Raw genomic sequence first — 24,068 nt, 5'->3', positions numbered from 1 at the left:
CTCAGAAAAGTCCTTGAACAGTAGCTAAACAAGTGGCAGTTGCTATGCAACATCCAAGTGATAAATTTTGCTTTGGCACGTTCATTTTATAATCATTGCTAATGCAGTTGTTTCTGTGTGTCTGTATGTTTTGAAACCTGCATCAGTCAGTCAAAACGGCACTCAACAAGCCGTTTCAAAAAAGTTTCTTTTAATAGCGCCGTCTGCTGTTTTTGAGAAACTGTGGGTCTGCCTCACCGACAGTTAAAAAAATGAATAAAGGGAAAGTATTAGAGCATTTGAAGCCCTGCAATTGTGCGGATGATTATTAAAAGGATTTTTCAAATTCTGATTTCATTTAGATGTGGTAGAAATGCTGACAGACCGCTATTGTTCACCGCACACAAAAGAAACTTCTTTAGGCTTACTTTATAGCAATGAAGCATATTTCAGCCTAACGCCACAGCTTTGTGAGGCAAGAGACGGCAGAAGAGAAGAATGGCCTCTATAGTCTGCCTTTGACACTTATGCTGCCTGCGACTTTTTAACCCTAACTTCCATTGGATGAAAGAGTCCCTGGGTCTGTCTGCTGCCTTTTTTTCATTCGCTCCCCTCCATGTCTGTCACTGATCTGATCATCTCTCTCGACCCCCCGCCCCTTCCACACACAGTTCCTGCCTTTTCTCTCCCAGCGCCTGTGGTCATTTTCAGTTAGTGGTTGAACTGACTCTTTGAAACAGGAGCAGCAGGAAAGAGAGTGAGAGCCAATGAAGAGAACAAGGCAGTAAAAAGTAACAGAATAATGAGAAGAGAATTAGAGAGCTCTGAAGACCGAGGAAGCGGGGAGAGAGAAAAAGGGATTGATCCTGATACTCGTGTACCGACGGCCTCTTTTTCAGCAGACCTCACTCTCCCCATGAACTCTGTGTAAAATCACCTTAAGCAATTAGCTTTTTAGTGTTATGCTCCATTTACCAGTGTTGCATAATTATGCAGAATTAAAGTGCGAGCAGAGTTTCACAAACAGAAAGCCTGATCCCATTGTCTCCTTTCTCCTTCTGAATGTGATTAGTATTTCAGTGTAAAAGCCTCAGCCATCCATTGTCACTCCATTTCTCTCCTTATATTCTTCTCATGTAATTTGAGAAGTAACGCAATGAAAAAAAAAAATCCCCCCGCTCGTCTGACCCACCGTTGAACCTTTGGTTGCTCTGACAGATCGCTCCAACACAAGCCTTTCATTTCATCAGTGAAAAAGGGTCTCTCTCCGCTATTTTTTTTAATGCGTCGCGTCTCTCAGCGCAAATAGACAGCAGTAAAAAGATCAAGTCCAGTGCCATTAACGTGTGTGATATCTGCGCTTTGTGCGTGTTTGTCCACCTCGGTGCCATTGATGTATGTGATGATTGTGTGTCTGTATAGGGCCCATTTGTGAGATAAGGAGCTATAGTGGATATAAGGGACGTGCAGAAAGGGGCTTTGTTTCGTCCAGACATGGTGAGAGGTATTGCAGACAATTATAATGTTTCTTTGGAGCTCGACTCTTCAGAAGATGACACACCCTAACACAGACCGCCCATTCAGTCCCTGTGGTTACGTATTGGACAAATGACAACTGTGCAGGTCTACGTCTGTGCAGACATTATATGTCTTAAAGAAATGATATTATATGAACATCTCTTAATGAAGCTTTTCATTTCATGCATTTTTAAAAATGATTATTTCTGTGGATGAAAAGCAGCAAAAATTGAGATTATTGTCAGGCGAGTGGAAACACTGAAATAAATATCATAAATGAAATTTTAATTTTCCTGCTCGAGGACATTTGTGAGGTTGTAATCGGTAATTTTGAGCCTAAAAGAGACTAGATAAACGAAATGAAAAAAGGTTTAGTATCGGTTTGATTTTACAAAAGGTGTAAAGTGTGTGGTAAGAGTGTGCACCCAGAGATGCAGTAGATGGATGGGATCGTTAAAGTATGGGAATGGGATCAAGCAATACTGTAGATGGAGAGCACTGTTGTACTGTTTTAGTTGTAGCTTAATCTATTATATTTTGGGAGTACAAACTATGAAGTTCTCCCTCTGTGTGTTTTTTGAGGTTTTAAATAATTAAAATAATAAAAATGATTCCCATGTCTGAACACGGGGGCGGACTTAGCTATGGTTTGAGATGTAAAATATACTGGTTTTCTGTGTCAGAGTATAAAGTGCTCAGGTGTTTCAAGGTTTGAGAGTTCATGTGTGGCCTCTGTTGGTGTCAGAAGGACTTGCACTGTGGGACTGGTTTTATTTCATGTGCATAACTATTAGTGTGTGCATATTTCAGTGTTTTTCAACTGCACATCTGACACGCACTGAACTCTTCACCCCTTGCATTGCAAATCTTTGGCTCAGGACCTGCAGTGCTTGGCAAACAATCTAGGAAATGGAAATAATTTTGTTTGTGTGTGCGTTCTTAATTTCTAGGTAATTTCTAAGTGTAAAGCTGAGGTGTGTTAGTTGTTTTGATTAAGATTTGAGCTGAAACTGATACATCTCTGCCTTTTGACAAATGAAACATTTACATTTGAGGTACACAACATGTACTTTTCTCACTTTTGTGCCCTTAGCCAGATTCTTAGTGCCTATAAAATGTCAGTATTTCCCCATGTGGAGAGTCCAGGAGTGTTTTAATGATCAGTTCCTGTACCACAGCTTGATAAAAACTGTAGTTCCATAAAAATATTTTGCTAAAAAGTTTTAAGCTGCTGATCTGTTCTGTGTAATAGATTACATTCCAAAAGTAAGCTTTCCAGCTTTGTTCACACTATAAAGCTTTTATAATAGCTTTTATGAACCTCAGGCTTTGTACAGTATGAAGCTTTTATCTATAAGACTTTCAGCTGTGCGTTAGCTTTGCCAATAAGACATGCTGTTTAAGAGTTGGCAGCTGGTCTCTAGCCTCCACAGTAAATGGTTTGCAGCTGACTCTTATTCATAGTGTGTGTTTTTTCCCCTTTTTTCCTTTTCAAAATGATTTTGTCATGACCAAAACTTTTCTTAGGTAGAGTTACCAATCTTTGCCAGCTTGTCAGTCATGCTGTCCCACGTCTGAGACTCAAAAATCTCTACTAAGCTAATTTATAGTCCACTTTTTTAAAAGGGTGTTTTAGTGCTTTTTAAATATTTATTTATAAAAAGGGAGCTGTAAATCATCACTGTCACGATCCTGGGTCTTAGGACCCAGTGTTTTGAGTTTTAGTTCATTTTGATGTTTATAGTATGTTTAGCTCATTAGGCCTCCTATGTTGATTTGCTTATTAGTTCCCCCTTGTGTTTCAACCCATGTTAAGTCTCCCCTGCCCTTCATGTCTCTCTGTGCCCCCTCTGTTCTGTTTATGGTGTGTCTTTGCATGTTTGAGTTTCTTGTTTTCTGTCACCCTGCATTGTGCATTATGTTCTCATGGTTGGTCTTTTGTTACTCCCTCTAGTCTAGTCTCTTGTGTTCAAAGCTGAGTATTTCCCTCTGTGTATTTTGGTTCTTAGACCTCTGCCTTATGGTTTGTCTCTGTTTCTTAGTTGCTGTCTCCACTGTGTCTAGTTCGCGTCTCTGTGTGATACTTCCTGTTTTACTTTGAAGGTCCATGCCTCATGTGAGTGTTTCTAGTTTTGCGTCTCTGTCTCGTCCAGTCCTGATTTCTCCCAGCTGTGCCCTCCTTCTGTGTCTCATTCCCTCGTTATCCCTCTGTGTATTTAAGCCCTGTGTTTCTCTTTGTCAGTGTCATAGTCTCCACCATAGCTGTGTGATTTTTCCCTGTGGCTCCTTGTGCTTTAGTTTTCCCAGTTTAGTCTATTTTGTATTGTTTTTCGTGTCCCACTCCACGCCAGCAATAAAGCTGTGTTTTTTGAGTTTACCTTTTGTCTCTGTGAGTTTGCGTTTGGGTCCTACTTTTGCCTGCACACAGCCGTACTGTGACAGTCACAGGAAGCTCTAATACTTCTTTTTAAAGATTAAGGTGCCCATGTGGGAAATCCCGCATGTTTAGCTGCTGTGGTGGAACTTGCCATGGGAGACATTCCTTTCTACCTGAGTAAGCTGAGGCGCACGCACGCACGCACGCACACACGCACACACACCTAACATTTTAACAAGATGGGCCTGTTGTGCTTGTTCTCACTAAAACTAACAACTAATATACTATATCAGGAAGCAAAGTTATAATAAAGATAATAGACGTGTATGTGAGGCTGTTTGCGAGGGGGGAGGAAGGGGTAGGGCTGCACTTTAATTACTTACAGCTGAGCAACTGAATCTCTCTCGCCCTCTCTCTCTCTCTCTGTCTACCCTATAATCCACATTTAAGTTATAAACACTGTTAAGTTTCCATCTCTTTCTTTTTCTCATCTTGGGTGGCCAAACTGTGTTCATGACCCAAATTATGCTTCTTTTGCCTAATAGGGCTAACATTTGAACACGTGTATTTAAACACAAACTTTAGCAGTTTAGTTTTCTTTGGTTGTTTGGCATATAATTGCACGTCTTAACAGCTTTGACAGAAAACTGAGGGAAATTATGTGAAATTGCAGAGTGAATAATAAGCGAGTCTCGTGGAATTAAATACAAAACTTTACAATGGAAGAGATGCAAAAGAAAATGCATTGCTTGGGATGTTTTCCTGTTATCTTTGTGTTTATTGCAATTGTCACAAAAGCCCTAAGAAGCAGTTGTTGTAAAATTCATATAATTACAGACTTCCTTTCACGCTGCTGAGTGAAGATTATAAAGCCTTTCTCACAGAGGCTTCAGGTTTAATATTGCTTGGGTACTTGTAGTTCCTGGGTAGCTAAAGTTGACGTTTGATACTCTATTGATCCCTTAACAGAGTTTTCAGGTTTTATTGAGGTCAGAGGTCAAGCTTTGCTGTAGAAAAAACCCCCACTGTGGTTGGAGTTGCTGGCAGGTAGCAATAACACCACCCCTCACTTCCATTTGATTTCAGCATTATTCTGAATGGCTGATAAGTAGTTTGGATTAAGTTTTACAATTATTAATGCGGTAACCAAATTAATAGTTTAATTTATTGAAGTTGATGACTAAATGCTCAAACTGAGGTATTTTAACTTCCCACTGTTCCTAGAAAATGTACTGAGCCCGCTTTCAGATGGGCTACTATATGCAAACTGCTGAAGTAAAAGGCTTAGATATTCAATTCAATTCAAGTCAATTCAATTCAGTTTTATTTATACAGCACTAAATCACAACAACAGTCGCCTCAAGGCACTTTATATTGTAAGGTAGACCCTACAATGATGCATACAGAGAAACACCCAACAATCACAGGACCTCCTATGAGCAAGCACTTTGGCGACCGTGGGAAGGAAAAACTCCCTTTTAACAGGAAGAAACCTTTGATAGAACCAGGCACAGGGGCGGCCACCTGCCGCGACCGGTTGGGGTGAGAGAAGGAAGACAGGACAAAAGGAGAACCAGAGATTAGTAACAAGTATGATTCAGTGCAGAAAGGCCTATTAACACATAGTGAGTGAGAAAGGTGTTTGCTTTAAACAGAGCTCGGAAAAAAACCTGAAGCTGTGAAGCTGTTGTTGCATCTTTAGGTTCTTAGGTATGCTCACTTTTAGTAAAGACGGTGGATTGAAACTGTGTTTAGTGGTGTGCATACAGATGGTTGGTGTTCAGGTTTCCCTCAAATGCCTTTATTTTCTCTAACTCTGACTTCGAGGTTCACTGTAGAGGCCATTTGAATACAGTGACATGTTTACGAAACCAGTTTGAGATGATCTGAGCTTTGTGACATGGTGCTTTAGCCATTAGAAGATGGAAGATGGGTACAGTATGATCATAAATGAATGGACATGATCAGCAACAATGCTCAGGCAGGCTGTGGCTTTTTAAAAAATGCTGAGTTGGTGTTAAAAAGACCCAAAGTGTGCCAAGAAAATGTTATATCCCCCACATCATTACAACACCACCAGCAGCATTTAAACTGTTGATATGACGCAGGATGTTGTTCGTGCCAAATTTGAATGCTGAAATCCAAAACGTTGCAACAGAAATCAAGACTCATCGGACCAGGCAACACTGAATATTTTCTCGCCTTTGGACAGTTGTCTATAAACTCTAGAAATGATCTGTGTGTGGTATTCTCAGTAAACCAGCTATTTCTGAAATACTCAGAAAAGTCCATCTGGCCCCGACAACCACCCTGATCATCTTTACCACATCTGAGTTAGAAAGAGTGAGTACGTGAGAGTGAAAGAGGGAGAGATTTTCTTATATAATGTGAAAGTAAATAAAAATACAGTAAAACTGTGAGGGTCAGCATAAATGGACAAGGTGGTAGAGGTGAAGAACAGAGTGAAACAGAAGCAGGAGTGTAGGAAGTTATGAGTAGCTGCTGACACCACTCTTTAGCTGTACAGTATATGGAGAGTCTCTATATGATCTGTGGGTGGCCTGAATTCATTCGGTGGAAACTGAAACCAGCCTATCCTCTCTAGTCTTACATCAACAGAATGTTATTTATGTGTTCTATTTTAAGGTGAAAGCTCTGAGTTTCTCCCTCTCTGTCTCCCTCTTTCTGTGTGTATGCCTGGAGCATTCCTCTTACTGCAAACTATGTGAAAAAAAAATAAACCGGGTTGGCTACGTTTCCCTAAAGTTAATGATTATAAAGAGGTGTTGGCAGACTAAATTATCACCTTCTGAAAGGACTCTTTGAAAAATATGTGAACCACACATATCTGCAGGAAATGTCAGTGTAATCCTGCCACCCTTACCTCACTGACTCCACCCATTTCTGAGCTTGAAAAACCCTCAAAAGCTACATTAATTTTTGAATGAAATGTTAATTTTTGTCCGTAAAAAGGCATCACTGTAAAAAGGTTAGTTAATCTATCGATAACATTAGATGCACCTGAATGATATAAAGCAGAATGATTCCTTCTCATAGTATCACATCACTGAAACACTTTGCCTCCTGTTCAGATTATGTGCAGGTTAACAGTGCCAATCTTAACTCAGTTGATTGATACGACCGTTTCGTTTCTGAGGAATTCCACACGCTTAACTCTTTTGCCAAAACTCCTGTATTAAAATCATGAGGCGAAAAATCCCCCAGATGAAAGCGCAAAAAGAGCCAGTGTAATATGACAGCTAAATTTGATGGCACCGGGCAGACTAAGATGACTGCTCTGAAAATCTAATGAAAGGTTTCTTTGAGAGGCCATGTTAGCAGGTGAATGGAAGTGAAATATGTAGGCTTCCTCCTCCTTCTGCTCCCCTCTCCCCACCTGTACTCTTTCTCCAGGCTGAAAGGAAAGCCTGTCTAGGCTTCGACTCTGTGTAACCACAGCTCACTAACAACTTCTAGTGATTCATTTCTGTGTGATTTATCTATACAGTTGTCCGTGTCCCAATGAAGGAAGGAGTTATTCCAATATAGCTACTTTTAAAGCCTTTTTTAAATTACACTTTTCCTTTCTCTTGCATAAAGAGGCATTGTACATGGGACAGACCAAAAAGAAAATTAAATAGATTAAGTCTTTATTCTGATCGTTTTTAAGAGCGAGTTATTAATTCGACATAAGAAAAGGTAATAAATTAAATGACTGTTTACATTTTCCTCTCCTCATTTTTAACATTTTGTGTCTAAGTGAGTAATGCTGTTCATTATTCAAACTGAAGCTTAGGAAACAAAACGAGATCTGACACACCCTTGTATCAAGCCCCTGGGCTAGTGAGAGACAATATGTTGTTCTAATATGCTAATTTCACATTATGGATTCAGTGAAAATGAGCATGTGAGATGATCACACCATTAAAAGTTAGCATTAGCAATGTACTATGCTAATCACACCAGATGGGACCATTCTGTTTGTGTAAATTAACTTCCTCCACTTCTTTGTCGTCAGACCTGGGAAGATAATCCTTGACAGGCCTTACTTGACTGAAATATATTGGCTGAAATAAATTCATTTAAATGAGCTTTCAGGAAACATAGTCCGAGCTCAGATACCCTCAGACTACGAATGTGCTGCGCGCCTCATTCCAGGAGCTGCTGTAAATTACTTTTTCATTTTCAAGGTTTAAAATAAGCTGTGAAAATATACCAGACTTGGTGGTAACTAAAAGAAAATGTAACTGGTATGTTTTAGAAATACATATGTATCTTGGCAACAGTGTCTCGCTTGAGCCTGTAAGCCTGAAGTACTCAGCTGATGGGGTCTTTTCAGGAGTTTGTGTCTGGTTTTATGTGAGTTATGGGTAAGCCCTTTCTTTCCTCTTGTGCCGCTTGCCAACAGTCTAGCTGGGTAGACTGATTTGCTCATACACATCTTTGGTACAGTCTGTTTCTGCAGTCTGCATATAATCATTAGCACTTTAGGATTTTAGAGTTATTCTTCTATCGTGATTTGCTCTAGGTGGTGGCTTGGGGGAAGGTGTGATAAGTACTAATGTGAGGAAAACATCTACCTCTAGTAGAGAAACTTGCCCCATTAAAATACGTTGTTTTTATGCCAAGAATACTGTCATTATCATAACAAACTACACAAATGGACTCTGATAAAATTCAGTAACCCTCCTTAGCCAAAATCAGTATTAGTTTTCCACCACTGTCCCCGGGCATGTTCTGGCTCTCTGGCTCCATAATCCAGGGCATATTCTAAGATCCCTAACCCAGCAGTAAGCTTTGTTATTGGGCTTTCGTCCAGCTCTGCTCTTGGGAGGTCCAAGAGCTCCTCTAAAACCCCTCTGGTATTTTTTTTTTTTTGTTATGTGAAGGATTTTTATTTTCAATCACACTGTCCCAATCCCCGGGACAATTAGAGGTCGTCACAGAGCAGTTTACAGAAAGTGCAGAGCAACTGAATGTTGTTTTGGAAAGTTGTTATGGTCCCTTGTGTAACTGAATAGTCTTGGAACAGCAACATTAAAAAGAAAGAAAGAAAAAAAACTTCACAATACAGTAGCAGAAATAGGTTGCTTATCTTTTAATATTTTATACTTACCAGAGACCTTGTTTATCTAAATCCCCGAAAAGTTGAGGGTGTCCAAGAAAATTAAATGTTTTACACAGACATTCGGTAAGCATTTCTTCCAAGACCTTATTCAAATCCCAACATGAGATAATTATATGTTTTCATCTTCCAGGTACTTGAACTCATTATCTCAATTCAGTCTACTTATATCATCAGATCTAATAATTTCACACAAGGAGCTTATACAGTATCATGTAGTGCTAATAGACCTTTACATCTTGCCAGATTTATGTTTGTAAAATCAATGTTTAAAGAGACAATTTGGCATTTTTGTTATGTTCCATTTCTTTCACTAAAAGATAGCCATAGTTACCCTTTATTAGAACTCTGTCACACAATGCACACAACTTTTACTTTGAAGGCTAACAATCTCCATTGCTTTTTACTTTGCACTTTTTACAGTAGTACAACACTAGATGTTGGCATGTGCTAGCAGATAAGTCGGTGTATTCCATGCAAACTACAGGCGACTGCAGCAGTCTGCTAGCAACCAAAGCTATCACAAAGAAGTATCCCCAGCAAGTATCCCGAGCTCTTATTGTACTTAGCTAGTAACCAGCCATTGGGGAATTTGCCTTTTTCCCGTGATAGCCAGGTGGTTGCTGAGTGGTCTCTGGGCTGGGGTGACTTGGGCCTTATTCAGCAGTCTCTAGCTACCTTGTATGATAGCAGTATTGTTCATGCCAATGTTTACATGTAGGACAAAGCTCTCCAGTGGTGATAGATGGAAGCACATGAGAAAAAAAGAGGTTATATACAGCAATGTCTCAAGTAGAAGTAGTGGTAGATCATTGGATTCTTCAGCTTTGTTTCCTTTTTCAAAAAGGTGATTACTTCATTTATTATTTTATATTACGTTCAGTAACATAAAATCAAGTGTATATATTGAAGCGAAAATAGATCTTTCCATAAACCAATACTTACTATACTGACATGACAAAACCACAATGTAGAAGCAGAAATAATGTATTAGTGCACTGAAAACACAAGGAAACTACTGTTCACTTATTGTGTGCAAGAGCTTGCTCTAAATTGCTGCTTAAAATATTTGTCCAACATTAGAGCTAATGATAGCATAAGGAAAAAACAAGCAATGCAACATTACCAAATTATAATCACCCGGTATTTATGAGCCACTATTTAACAGTTGTGGCAGTGGAGCAGTTCATTTTGTGCCTTTAAATAACTACGTCGAACTCATTAACCTTTCACATGTACACATTACTTCTGCAACCAACCCTGTTCTCTCTCTTTCTCTCTCTCTCTCTCTTGGCCATTATCTTGTCAGCATGAAGTCATTGTCTGAACCAATCCCAATGATGTAATTTCCTTCATAAACAAGTCCAATTTCCTCTTGAGGTTCCATGTGAGCTGAGTTTATCCAGAGTGCCCCAAAGGGACTTCAGTTTGCTTCAGTCTTTCTACTTCACCCAGTATACTGCAGGACTTTCCATTACAGCTTGCTTATTTCTATAGGTGGATGAGCCTTGTGTGCAGCAAAACCACATAAGACGTGTTTGATGAGACAGACCCTGTCATAAAATCATTCATATATTAAGATGTTCTATACTCTTCTATAAGTATCCATCCATCCGTCCATTTTTTTTGCTCCTCCAGTTTAGGGTCACGGGTGGACTGGAGCCATCCCAGTCACCAAAGGGCTTCAATAACTAGTCCATAAGTAATATACCAAACAGTTGATTCTTTTCATCTGGATGCAGTGTTTTCCATTCATCAAGTGACTTCCTCTAAAAACACTGCATCCAGATGAACAGAATCAACTTTGTGGAATTTCCTTACCTGGATGATTGAGGATGCATCAAAACTTAAGTAATATAGTTTTCTATAAGTACCCTGGCTTAAAGTGTAGATTATCTGAGTGAAAGCATATAATCTTTTGATAGGTTTTTGTTGGAGCAGTGGTTCTTTTTTTTCTTTTTACAGCAATGCAGATTAACAATCCAGTCACAACCTGGACTGATGTCAATGCTCAGGCATCACAATATGTGGAAACGCTGCGCTGTTCAAGCAGAAGTTGTAGTTTCTTTAAATCAGCAAGGTGAAACGAACGACCACAGCATGAAGTGTTTTTGGGATTTTTTTATGGAGTACATCACAGCTGTGGCCTGCCTGCAACAACATGGCCTTGGTTATTGTATTCAGCAAACGTAATCACAATCTAGATGAGCTTTAAAGCTGCTCGTTGCTGTCAGGGGAAAAAGAGCACCATTTTCCTTGCCAAATACCCTCCTTGGTCTGTTTCTCATGGAAGAGTGATATGGGTTAGGAGTTTAGAACTGTAACACACCCATGTGTTTTAACAGTTCTCCACCACATGTGTTATCAGCTGAATGTGGGAAAGCCCCGCTGAGAGAATGACATCATCCCCTAAAACTAGCGATATTTTTAACACACAAGGGTGTAACTGGGAGGAAAGAAGGCCATGGCAGAGACTGCTGAAAACAACTGAAACTAATGTAAACAGATAAAGAGGCAGATGCCAATTAAGGGTCGGAGGAGAGCTTTAGATTTTGCACAATTTGGAAAAGGTGCAAAAGTGCACAGCGTACAGTTTATGGAACTTCCAGAAAGAACTTTGAATCTCAAAGCTTTAAAAGGTTATCAAAGCATCCTTTATAATAAGTAAAACACAATGTGGGCTATAAAATGAAGCATTTGCAATATTTTTTTCACCTTTTAAAGCTCCAACATAGTCGGGAGTTTGATCTTAAAATGTTTTAACTCTGCATGTGCTGTCAGTTTAGCCATAATTAGCATGAAACCCAGTGGCATAATTTATAGTTTTGCAGTAAGAGAGAAGGGTGGAACTGGAAAATCGCAGGGAATCTTTGGAAATGAGTGAATGCTAAGAAAGACTGAAAACAATGGAAACAATGATGATGCCTGCAGTTTTTTTTTCTGGGAACAGGGTCGTGATATGCTATAATTCACTGGCATTACCATAGAAACATGAGCATGTTAAAGTAATTGGTTTCGACAATAAATACAAAGTGTGAGCACACAATGTCTCATCAATTCTGAATAGGGCAAAAGACGCTGAACTGCCTTCTCAGCAGTTGAGCCTGCATTTCAGACTTCTCCAAAGGTTGTGGGCTCTGTTTAGCAGAACTTTGGCAAAGACACAAACTCATCCTAATAATTGTGAAGGTTTCTTCCAACATATTAACTGTCAGCTGAAAGTGTTCTTGCAGCATTAAAAGCATAGACACTTAAATCTGATACTTCTCTTACTTTAACAGGCATGTTTTGGCTTAGTGTGTAAAATCTTGCATTAACGTTCTAAAATTCTGTTAAACATTCTTTAGGTTAGACACCACATGATGATGTAACATTGTAAGTGTTTTTTTTTCTTCTGATCTACTGATACTGATACTATCTGGCGTAGTCGACTGATTAAGGGGTGAAGTCAGCTAAAGTCATCTGGCCACTGCTTCTTTAAAGAAAAGTGGTGAGCTGCTCATGCTATTAAACTAAAAAGGGGGGGGGGGGGGGGGCTTTGGGGAAGCTTACATCACCATTGTCATTACCACCATGACCACTGCACTGACCAGCAATATCATCTGCCTCACCGCTGTCATCATTATCAGCTCCCAAAGCTCAGTGCAGTAGCATAATAAACTCTGAGATTTAAAGCCCTGCTGGAAAGATGACATCATCTTTAACCTCCCAATAATTCTTCAGCGAAGAACTGACAGAACTGAAGAGCTAGCTGTGTAAATGATGTGGTGTGTTGGCATCTTTGCAGGAATTGTCAGCTGCTTTGCTGTCTACATCTCAAAGAAAAGGCCCTGTGGGAAAGTTGACATCATTCACATGCTGCAGAACAATAACTGGCATCTCTAATCCTCTGACATAAAATTGACATATGTCTAGAATTGGAGGGGGAAAAAATATGTGAGCAGTGGAAATCGTTGGCCCTTCTGCCGGAATCATCAGCTGTTTGGCGTTCTGGAAATGAGCGCGGGGTTTTTTATTTTAGCAGACTTGTCAGAGACACAGCCCGTGAACTGCAACTGCGAGGGTTCAGCGGTTCTTCATGAAATGCTGTCACACATCTCTGTGCAGTGTTCCAAGGGTATCTACTCTGTAATGTCCAAGATCGCTTAATAACCCTCAAGAATATGTCTTCAGTCTAACCCCAGGCTAAATGACATAATTCCTAGACAGTGAAAGCTCAGCTGTAAACTTCAAACTGGTATGAAAGGAAATAAATATGAGGTCAAAAGCATCTGAAAATTTACAACCATAGCGGCCAGCCCAAGGTTAGAAACTTGAAAACTTGTCAGCAGGCGTTCATCAAAGATGCAGTAAGGGCTTGAGGGACATACAAGCTCTCTATTGCAAAGTTTTGTGTTTTCACAGAAAACTGACAGAAAGGCAATGTAGTAATCTTGCTGAAAGGTATAGTTATATGCAACATTTCAATTCAGTTGAGTAAAATTCAATTTCATTTATATAATGCCAATCACAACAACTGCCAAAGTGAATACTGTTTATCTTGTTTATGTTTACTGATCAAATATGACATAGAAATGTAGATAAAATGTGTTTTAGATAAAAAAGTTTTCATAGAAAGCTGTTAAAATGCATAAATACAAAGTAAAGAACCATTTTTTTTACACTGTAATCTAATAGCTAATTAATCTAATTTGCTCTTTTCTACCCTTTTCTTCATGGGGGTGGGGGGTCCACTGGATGCTGCCTTTGGGAAAAAGCACTCAGTTTACTAAACTGGCTGAGAAAGCATGCCCACTCTACACCAAGATTTTATATATATTTATATAATGGCGGTCTAACCTGGTACCTTTACTGTTAGTGTTTGGAATAATTTAAAAGCAACAATAGTAATTACAAGGAACTGCTGATGAAGTCAAAGTTCATTTATTTGGTATTTATTCTGTATATGAGCAGTTATGATGTTAAAGGTTAGCACCTAGAGCTGGGCGATATGAGATTTTTTCATATCACGATATGTTTTTTTCATTTCAGGCGATAACGATATCTATCACGATATAAGCCAAATAACTATATTTGTAAGATTTAAATGTGCCGTTGCTCACAAGTAAAATGTGAAATAATCAGCAGCTTGTTTTTATTTAAATATTTATTTCCCATAATAAGTTCAACAGGGTAGATGTACTTAAGGAACATGAGACTTTTTCAGATAAATAAAGGCAAATATTGCAAACTACACAAAAGGCAGCCGCTAAAGCGTTTAAGTTTCAAAATAGAACAAACGAAACAGACTAAATTGTCAATTCCACTTAGAAACAAAATATTAATTCTAAAAATAAATCTTAGTTTGTTTTACAGAAGAACAGACAAAACTGACTAACTTTTGTCAATATCAAATAAACTGAGAACTAAAAGGAAATTCCCAATCTCTCCTTGTTGTATAGCTGAGCTTTTCAAACAGTTTTAACAGTTACTTTAGTCTGACAAAAGCCGAATGACGAATTAGCGCTTCCAGTCAGAGACTGAGGCTACGTCCACACGTACACGGGTATTTTTGAAAACGGAGATTTTCCGCTTTCGTTTTAAAAAATAATCCCGTCCACACATAAAGGCAGAAATGAAGGAAAACGCTGCTATGAACATGCCAAAGCAGCAGGTGGAGCTAGATTCCTAACCGTGCAGAAATGTTGGCCAATCAGAAGTCTAGAAGCCTCGGTGGGAAAAAGTAAACAAAGCTGGGGCATAGAAGCAGAACAGAGTCGTATGTGTGGACGGACAGTAACTGTGTGTATATGTAAGCATTTAAACACTGCAGAGAGTACAATTAACAGTATTGTAGAAGTTAATTTCACCGAAACAATAACGCGGCGCACAGTGTGACGCATGCACCAGTTTATTGTATTTCCAGACTTGCTTTCGGCACAATTTACAGTGCACGCTACTCTGTTTTTTGTCAGACTTGAAATAGCCGAAATACCTTCACACTACGGAACTTCTATGGCTCTTCCGTTCGACAATCTCTCCGGCATTGGAACCATCATCTGTTTTCTCTTCGGTTGATTTTTCTAGTCGGCACACTGATTTCCTCCATTACGTGCTGGCTGCTTCCCAAACAAACACACGTGCGGCTTGGCATTTGTGCTGTACGTAACAAGTCATGCGACGTGACGCTGCGGCTGTGATTGGTTCGGCTCTGCGCTACTTAATTTGGATTGGCTGACCTTTTTTTTTTTTTTTTTTTTTTTAAGAGGACAAGAGCGGCGAGGTCTATCGCGATAGCTTAATTTCTCTATCGAGTAAAAGTTATATCGCGATACATATCGTTATCGTTCTATCGCCCAGCTCTATTAGCACCCCATAGCATACAAAATCAAATCAAGACAAAATGTGGCATTTACATCCTCTGACTTGCTATAGTACGTCCCTCTGTCCTATTTAGGGATTCATGGGGTTCTACATGAATATTTGAATTCATTTGCATGAACAAACAAGCTGTGTTGCTCATGATGCAGTGTTGTTTAGCTGGCTTGTCTGGGGTTCTCACCTGCTCAGGAAGAAGGATGAGTAACACCTTTAATTGTTGAGGTCACTGAATATTGCAAAGTCCATAAAAGGGTCTAACAAAGCTGAATCACTTAATGAATCAGTAACTGGAGAACCAGAGTGGAGAACCAGTGCCGTTAGAGTTTCGCGGGCACATACAAGAAGGATACATCACATGCTGAGCCTTTCTAACTCCTCAAAGAAGTGATGGCATCACTGAATGAATAATGAAAAGCTGACGTCTCAAGTGTCCTGTATACTTTGCATTCTCTTCAGATCTTTCCTCAGGCACAATGTAACTTAGTGTCTGACTCAAGTGAGTCACGCTAACATCTGTAGAGAAAATATGGTGTGCTGTTTTTAAGTCAGTAAGTGAGTGACTCTGCCTGATGAGTCATTGGGTTTATACTGGACAAACTCAGTGGCTCATTCGCAAATATTTAATCAGAATCCGTAGCATCATTTTACAATAGGAACAACTCTATAATTAGTCAGTGAGTTGCTTTATAATAAGGAAAAAAGTACAGGAATTCAGGTTGCATGCAAAAGCTCAGGCTTTTACACCAGGATATCAAAGTACACATGACTAAGCTGCTGATAGTGCTACTTTTAACAGGCATGGAGTAAACACGCTGGCTGCTTATGCCCATGTTCAGGATGCCACAGTGTTTGAATTGGATGTCAGTACGATTTCAGCATGTGACCGAATGATGAGCGTGAGTCCTCCGTGTGACTGGAAGGATCTTCAAGTCGTCACCTAATTATTGTTGAAATCCCCTACAACACATGTACGCAGACAGACACACAGTTGGACATGTCTTCTTTCCTATGGAGTATTAACTCTTCCTTGTTTATCCAGTTGCTATGAAAACACAATCAGCCACAAGTCAACACTGAAATACTCCAAACAAGCTTGATTATTTCTCTAATTAAGCTTTAATAAGCCCTTATTAAACGGCCACAGGCCTCGTTAGGCGGTTCATTAAGCCATTTCATCCTTTTATCCCTTCATTAAGTCCCTTTTTCTTCTTTCTTTTCTTCTCAGGGAGTGTGGGAGTGGTGAGGTCTGGGAGATCACGACCTTAATTCTCTCCAAGACAGACGGTTTAATTAACACTGGAAGAATCCTCACTGACTCCAGACCTCTACAGTGAGAATGTACAGGGGAATTGGCTTGCCAAGGTAAGTCACTATGCTAATGTGCTTTTTACTGGCAATATACACTAATAACCTCTTAGGTTAGAACAACTCTGTCTCCTGTATTTGTGATGTAATTAGATGATAATATTGTGTGCATTAAAACATGCAAAAAATATCAATTCACATCTAATTTGGCAGTGTTTTGGAGAGATGATTATCATGAGCATGAGTGAATTAAATATGAAATACATTCTTTTTGAAACCTCAATCTTAGAAATGGAGGGGTAAGCAATTTTTAAAGTGGTGCAAGCTACAGAACAGCAAGATGTAAATATTCAACCAACTGACAGCATGCTAAAAGTGGATAATTTTTTTGGTTCCCCTTCACCGGGTAGCACGTTATGTGCAGTCAACACTGACATTTTGGTTGCAACAGCTGTCGCAAAGTGCAAAATGTTAAGATCCCACCACTTGTGTGTGGGTTGTTTACAGTTAGAAGCAGGAAATCTATTCGTGTTATCAAGACAAGTTCGACTGCGAAAGCAACTAGAACGGAACATTTGCCACAGATAGAGAGAAGTCTGAAGTGGCTAACCATCAAAACTTCCTAAATGTTGATCACCTTTTTAAATTTTCTCACATTGGTTTGCACTTTGACATTATGCACCAATACTGAGTTAACAGTATCCTGTTTGAACAGTGTATCAGTTTCAGGATGGCATCTAGTTAAAAATATCTTTTTACAAGGATTTGATGCTCACAGTGATGCTTGTGATAGTTGTTTTTTGTACTGACTAAAGGTAATAAACTGATACCAGCTGGACACCCAAACATTATGCTCAAAACGAGTTTTCGGCATTACAGTTTTGGAACTAAAAAGAGTCCCTTTTGAAAAGTGAAATACTAAATATTCACCCTGAAGCTCAAAAGTTGCAGATAAGGGTTAATAGCACCTGTTTTTAATGTCTGCTGTGTTGGGGGATTCCCCTCTCTGTGTGGAATAGTGAATCTCCCACACACAGAGCTTCTATTTCACATGATAACAAACAGCACCTGACAGTGTGTTTGCCTTTAGCAGTAAAGAAATTTATACCCCTGGGAATCTTAAAGAACAGGTGTTCCTCAGTTCATCCACCATAACGCTGTTTATAATTGCATTAAGAATCAGTACACTCAGAAAAATAAATGGACCTATTGTACTTGCAGGGCAATGTTTTTCCTGTGGTCTCTCCAGGTGAGGCTTGACGTTGAATGACTAAGACTTCTGATCCAGATTTAACTGACATTCAGCCTGGTTCCCATTAAAACAAACATAACAAAACTATGTTGTTAAAATGTTTATGATTGCATAAGACTGTGATTTTCTCCAGCCAGCTAGGACGTTTGAGTGCTAACGTTGTACCTTTGCATATTAGTACATAGCATAGCATTTTTCTACTTATACTGACTGACTTGTCAAAGCTTATCTCACATCTGCACCTATGCTCAGCTAACATGCATGCCTCCAGATGGTGAGAGGAAAGGAGAGCACCCAGTTAGAAAAGCACCAGGCACGGGAAGAACAAAGGCCCCAAGAAGGCTGACACCCAGAGCTCACTTGCAGAAAAGAGAAAAAAAACAAACCAAAACCCCCCCAGAATTATGCAACTACATGTTTACTGTTTGGAAACAGCTTTTTGGTCCTTGAACGGATACCTTTAGTCAGTGTCAGAAATTAGTAACTCTAACAGTAAGTACCAAACAAGTAGGGCATGGAAGCAGTACATCTAATGTAGACGTGTGTGTATTTTTGTGGGGATAGAGAAAGAGAGTGGTAGAAAATTAAATATTGTGGGAAAAGTTAATGTCTGTATGTGTACGCACACAAAAATGCATTTTTTAAAATCCTGCTGAGGTAACAGATGTTCACTGTAGCGATAAGCAGCGACTGTCCAAACTAATCACTGGTTTGTGTGTGTGTGTCTGTGTGAAGGGGAATATGTGTCCCTGTGTCAGTCAGAAAAGCTGTCCTTCACCTGTCTGTGCTGTTTTTGGTACACTGTATGCATGTGTGTGTGTAGGCTGACATGCTCTAGTGCACATAGATAAATATTACACCTTCAGTGATGAAGTGACTGAGCTTCCTGACACTTCTCCAGATGTCCAAACCCCAGGATTCACCGTCTGCCTCCTTCATTTTTTGTCTTTCTTCCTGTCCTGGTTGTTTTGGATTTCTTTGAGTACCAACACAGCATCCCTGTTGTACAATTTATTTTATCACAATGCTTCTGTAGATCACTCGCTTCAGTTACCCTTGCTAACACATATAGCATTAAACACGTACTCAACATACACATGCACATTCGTATTTACTGCGGTGAATATGAATATGCCCCCTCCCCGCATGGAAGTGCTGGTTTTGACGTTATGCAAAGTCACAGCTCCTACATAGGAAGACAAAACGAGAAACACACACACCCCATATGTCAAGTGATAAGTTACAACATTAGTGCCAAAAATTCCATTGAAAAGCAGAAGCTCTGACTGTTTTTACCTTTTTTGTAGAGAGAAATGAAACTTGTGTAACTACAGTATCCACAGTTGAGAGATTATATTGACTTACACATTAAGTATGATGAAAAAACGTAGAAATATCTGCCATTATTGTGTATTTAATCAGAGATGCCTTTGCAGACGGCTTTTTGATGTGCTAAATAATGCTCGGAGCGAGTAATCCTAACTTAAGTGGGTACTTGGTTTTATTCAAGTCCAAATCTGAAAATAGGGGGATAAGCTTTGGACAAATGCTGAATCCACAAGATTACGGTGTGCAGCTTAGCCTGCTGAGCAAGCCAATCACTGGCTGAGTGTCTTAATTGTCTGTAATTGTAGCTGTAGTCTAGTCAGTGAAACAATCAAAGCAAGCTATTACAAGACCTCGGTCACCAGCCCTTAGGGTGGGACCTTAGATCTCCAGATACGTGCATGCACATAGAAATATACAATTGCGTATACATGCACGCATCCATGCACGCACGCACACAGAAACAGACACATACACATACACATACACATACACATACAAGCAGTCACCCACACATTTCCTGTGTGTTTCATGTAAGACAGTCTTTTTCTTCCTTCTCTTCTGTTTGGAGAGGAAGTGCAGGTCTAATGACTTTTCCAATGCGTCACAAGCAGTGCATGTGGGAGGCAAGCAGCCGCACTGCACGTGTGTGCATGTGAGAATCTTTATGCATATATGTATGAGTCTGTGAAGGGCTTGACACATGCGAGATTTGTTATTCATTTGTTAAAGGCTTTATGTGTATTTCGCCTGTCTGTTTCAGAGAAACTTCACAAAAAGTTTGTGAGCGCTTTTGAAATAAAGTTATTCATGTGCTTGTGTTCACAGGAAGTGTGCACACCTAACTGAGTATTTTTGGTCAGCCTCTGACAAATAAGCATCTCATAGGGATTCCGATTCACTCCTTGCATCGATGTGGCCATGTGCACCACTGAATACTGCATGTGTACACAGTTTGTTTTTGAAAGTGCATCTTGTTTCTCGTAAACAGAGCTACCACTGAGAACACTGTAAAACCTAGTCTGTCTGCACTACTCATACTCTACATATCAATCCTAATCAATATTTTATTTTATGGGAGAATGTGTAGCAAGCTGAACTTTCAGTAATAATATTTTCTGTTAATGTATAATGTATTTATGATGGTTGCTGCCAATATTTCTCCTCATTTTCAGTGTCCCACTGCATCATTGTGGGGCTCTGGAGGGTTCCACTCATAAATCACCAGCAACTGGTGAAAGTCAGGCTTTTCACCATGAAATGTAACAGTTTTTAAAAAATTGGAGTCTTTTTAAGGAAACAGTTGAAGCAAAGACAAACCGTTACAATGGCTGCAGATTTCATGTGTCCATTGGTATTGGCACTTTTTAGTTTTGTTCCATTGGTGCATTCTTGAATTAGTCAGAAGTTTTTATGGGATGCCCTCTCAACCTCGATTTCCTACTCAGAAAGTCCAATCTCTATCCATGAATGTACTGCAACAGCAAAAAGCATAATGATTGTGATCCCTGAATGGCTCTACTTTGCGAGGAACCAAACAAATCTGACATTTGTGTTTCCAGGTATCTGGACTGCAACATATGTTACAGCTAAGTTAGCTGTAAATGCAGGCAACAAGAATCAGAGGAACTGGTTAAGATGCCGTTGCACAAAAAGGTGACTAAATGACTAAATGAACTGAGCAAAGAAAAGTGGCCATGGAGAAGCTCAGTTAGTAGTAGGAAGCGCTGGAGCTAAAGCAGGGTGCCAGAAACCTGACTGAGTTTACTTTGAAACTGCAGACACATGGATAGAAGTTAACTAGAGAAAGAATACGTTTAGAATAGCACATTATATACAAGTTACTGAACGTGTGACTGATTATATAAGCAGAGTATCTACTAGGTGGTAGACATGTTGGAGGTTGTAATGTAAGGCATGATCCTTAGCTCTGACCTCGAGCATAGATTTCTAGCAATACAACTACATCGCCACAAGCAGGAACCATTCTTCTTGGGTTGCCAGTGTGAAAAACCATTAGCTAATCCCCACAATGCCTTGTTCCCCAAGCTCCAGCTGCAGTGAGCTTGCACAGTTCAGCTGAGGCCACAGAGAAGTGTTTTGCTCAAAACAAGTACCCATTCAAAGACCAGGGTTGGTTCTTAGCAACTTCAGCAAGTGACTATTGAAACATTATTTTAGGTGAAATGAAAAACAGAATCAAAAACAGTGTTTTGATTGGATTCAAGGCCTTTACTGAACCCTTCCACCACATTCATCACTCCTATTCTTTACCTTTGCTCCCTAGTGCCAACTCCATCATTTTCTTCACTGTCTTATGCTTATGAACACCCACTCACATTTTCCTTCTTTTTTCTCCTCCTTTCATGTTTTTCCTTCAGTTTATTCCTCTTTCTACTTGTCCTTCCATTCTCCTCTGTCCTCCATCGTTTCATGCCCAACACCCAACCTCTTTCAGCAGCTGTTCGTCTCCACTCCATTCCTTTTCCACACTTTTTCCTTTGGATCCTTTACTATCATTACATTCTTTCTGTTGTTTGACATATTAAACTTCTTTGTGCTTTACTGGCTTTAAGTCTGGCTCCAATGCCACATATGTGGTGATCGAAGGATGAAAAAGGTTATAAGTATAGTGGAAAAGCAATGGCTTGGTGTAAGTATGTATTATTCAGTGATAAAATGGAATGACTTAGTTGTCTGCAATACCAAGAGCAAATGATAGCTATACATTTACAATAATCATTGATAATCATTACTAGTTAGTTTAGGCACCTATTAATTTTCTTACCAAAACATGGGAAATGTCATGAACCCTCATGCTTGTCTACTGAATATAAGACTACAGGCTTAGCATTGGTTAGCTTAGCCTTAAGACTGGGTAATCATTAACATTCGCATCTGGAAAACAAGAGCTAAAGTTGCTACTGAATGAGTATGATCACCACTGACAGTGAGAAGAAGACATGGGAATGAAGCCCAACAGTCTTTTCCCCTGACATGTTTGAAACCTTTACTAGTTCTCATCAGTTTAAGTTTTATATCAGCATGAAACTGTCATCCTATTTGTATTTATGATTTTTCCCATATATTTATTCCCCCCCCCACAGAACCTTTAATATAGGCTTTAAAAAAAGAAAAAAGAAAGTAGTAGAGATAAAACAAATGAGATAATGTGTCAATATAGTAAAACTTAGGAGGTGAAGCTTTACTTGTCTGATCTGATCTGGCTGTCTGGTTTCATATTTAGTATTCACATGTGTGCGTGATATTGAGCTTCTTCTCTGACTCTCAGCCAAAAAGTCAATTGTTCAACATTAATTTTTCATATCACCATGGCGGTTTCAGTCATAGTTTTAACAGCGTATTGACCTGAAATGTGTTTGAAATCAACCAATTTGCAGAATCTTCTTTTGCCTGGTTCCAGTAAATGGATAACATACTGTACAACAACCATGTCTCTACAAGCAAACTGTATTATTATTTCCCTTATTAGATTTTATGTTGTTATTGTTATTTTGTTCTGAATTGTTATTTGCTTAGATTTGGGCACTAAAACTGATTACTTATTTCAGGGAAAGGGATCATGATTAAAATGTAACCTTTTATCACATTAACCACCTTAGGAGCTCCTCCTTCATTTTCTGGGTTACCAGGGTGAAAGAGTTCCACCCCATCTATTGTATGATTGTTCAACTGAAGAGCAGCTAAAGCAGCAAAACCAATATATCATGAGGTTGAAACTATTGATGAAATGTCACAAATCTGAAGAATTAAGTCGCCCTTGAAATGTAATTGAGAATGCAGTTTAGCGGTGTAGGAAGGTAATTCTTAGGAGACGGGCCTTATGTTTTATTGGTTTTAAAGTACTGACTCAGTTTAGCCTTGAGTTGCGTTTATTTTATTTGCAGCTGTATAATGAAGGGTCTTGGGTTTATCATCTCCACCAGGACCCTGTAAGGGAAGTCATTGCGTTCCGTCCTGCATGCTCTCTACTGCTCTCGTTAGCTTTTCATATCCCTTCTATCTGAGACTACTGAGGCAGTTCAGCTGAGGTCAGATAGATAGTGTGCGCTGCCCTGGGGATACACAGATTGGCTACCAACCAGAGAACCAGAATAAGTTTGAAGGAGATGTTCAAGTATGCTTTCAATCCCTCTCTCTCTCACTTTGCTGCTATATGCCAAGGCTTGTTGCTTGTAGAGGCTTGTGCCAGAGGCTTAAAAGAACTTTTGGGAATAATACTACTACTAATAATAAATAATAATAATAATAATAATAATAGTCTCTTTGTTTGAGGGATAGAAATGGGGTAAGAAAGTGCTTGAAGCAGTGAGAAAGCCAGAAAGGCAGAGGCAAATACTTGCTCAGGCTAAAGCCTGAAGTCATTGCAGGAAGCTGATATTTTCCCAGACTTACTTTACTCTTTCTCGGAGTCTGATCCAACAATTGCAGCTTCCTCTGAGGGGCTAATAATACAGCAGAACCATTGTGCAAAGCGTCATTTCCTTTTGCCTGATTTAGCAAGAGAGAATGTTTGCATGCAATCTTTCCCCTCCCAGTGTGGTTGGGAGATTTTGCTGCCATCAGATTGGATTGTCACACCACATCGTAATAATGCACTATTATAGTCTGGCTCAGATGATCGTAGATACACAGATAACAGTCCTTTAGCTGCTATAGGTGCTCAGCTGTTCTCTAAGTCTCAGCTGTCTTGTAACGGTACTGTTTTTTGGTGTATAAAAAGACGAGCAACATGCTTTAATTTTTAAACAGTGTTTTTCTTTTACGCACATAATGACCTGAGATACACAGACTGATCACTGTGC

At 39.4% G+C, this 24,068-nt stretch overlaps 1 long non-coding RNA gene across 6 annotated transcripts in view; it reads left to right on the top strand.

Moving 5' to 3' along the window:
* Nucleotides 1-24,068, top strand: part of LOC147318740 (uncharacterized) — a 113,540-nt gene that overhangs the window by 36,900 nt on the left and 52,572 nt on the right. For all 6 annotated transcript variants that reach the window (XR_015131492.1, XR_015131488.1, XR_015131487.1 and 3 more), the window contains exon 3: nucleotides 16,585-16,721. This is a non-coding gene — a long non-coding RNA (uncharacterized LOC147318740). The remainder of the gene's footprint in view (nucleotides 1-16,584; nucleotides 16,722-24,068) is intronic.

This window comes from Aulonocara sp. 'chitande type north' Nkhata Bay, linkage group LG11 (assembly GCF_057382095.1).
Source record: "Aulonocara sp. 'chitande type north' Nkhata Bay isolate Kocher_YH1m ecotype deep benthic linkage group LG11, A_spYH_male_GT1.1, whole genome shotgun sequence".
Lineage (NCBI taxonomy): Eukaryota > Metazoa > Chordata > Actinopteri > Cichliformes > Cichlidae > Aulonocara > Aulonocara sp. 'chitande type north' Nkhata Bay.
Note: the sequence above shows the minus strand (reverse complement) of the source record. Positions and strands in the feature narration are given on the sequence as shown.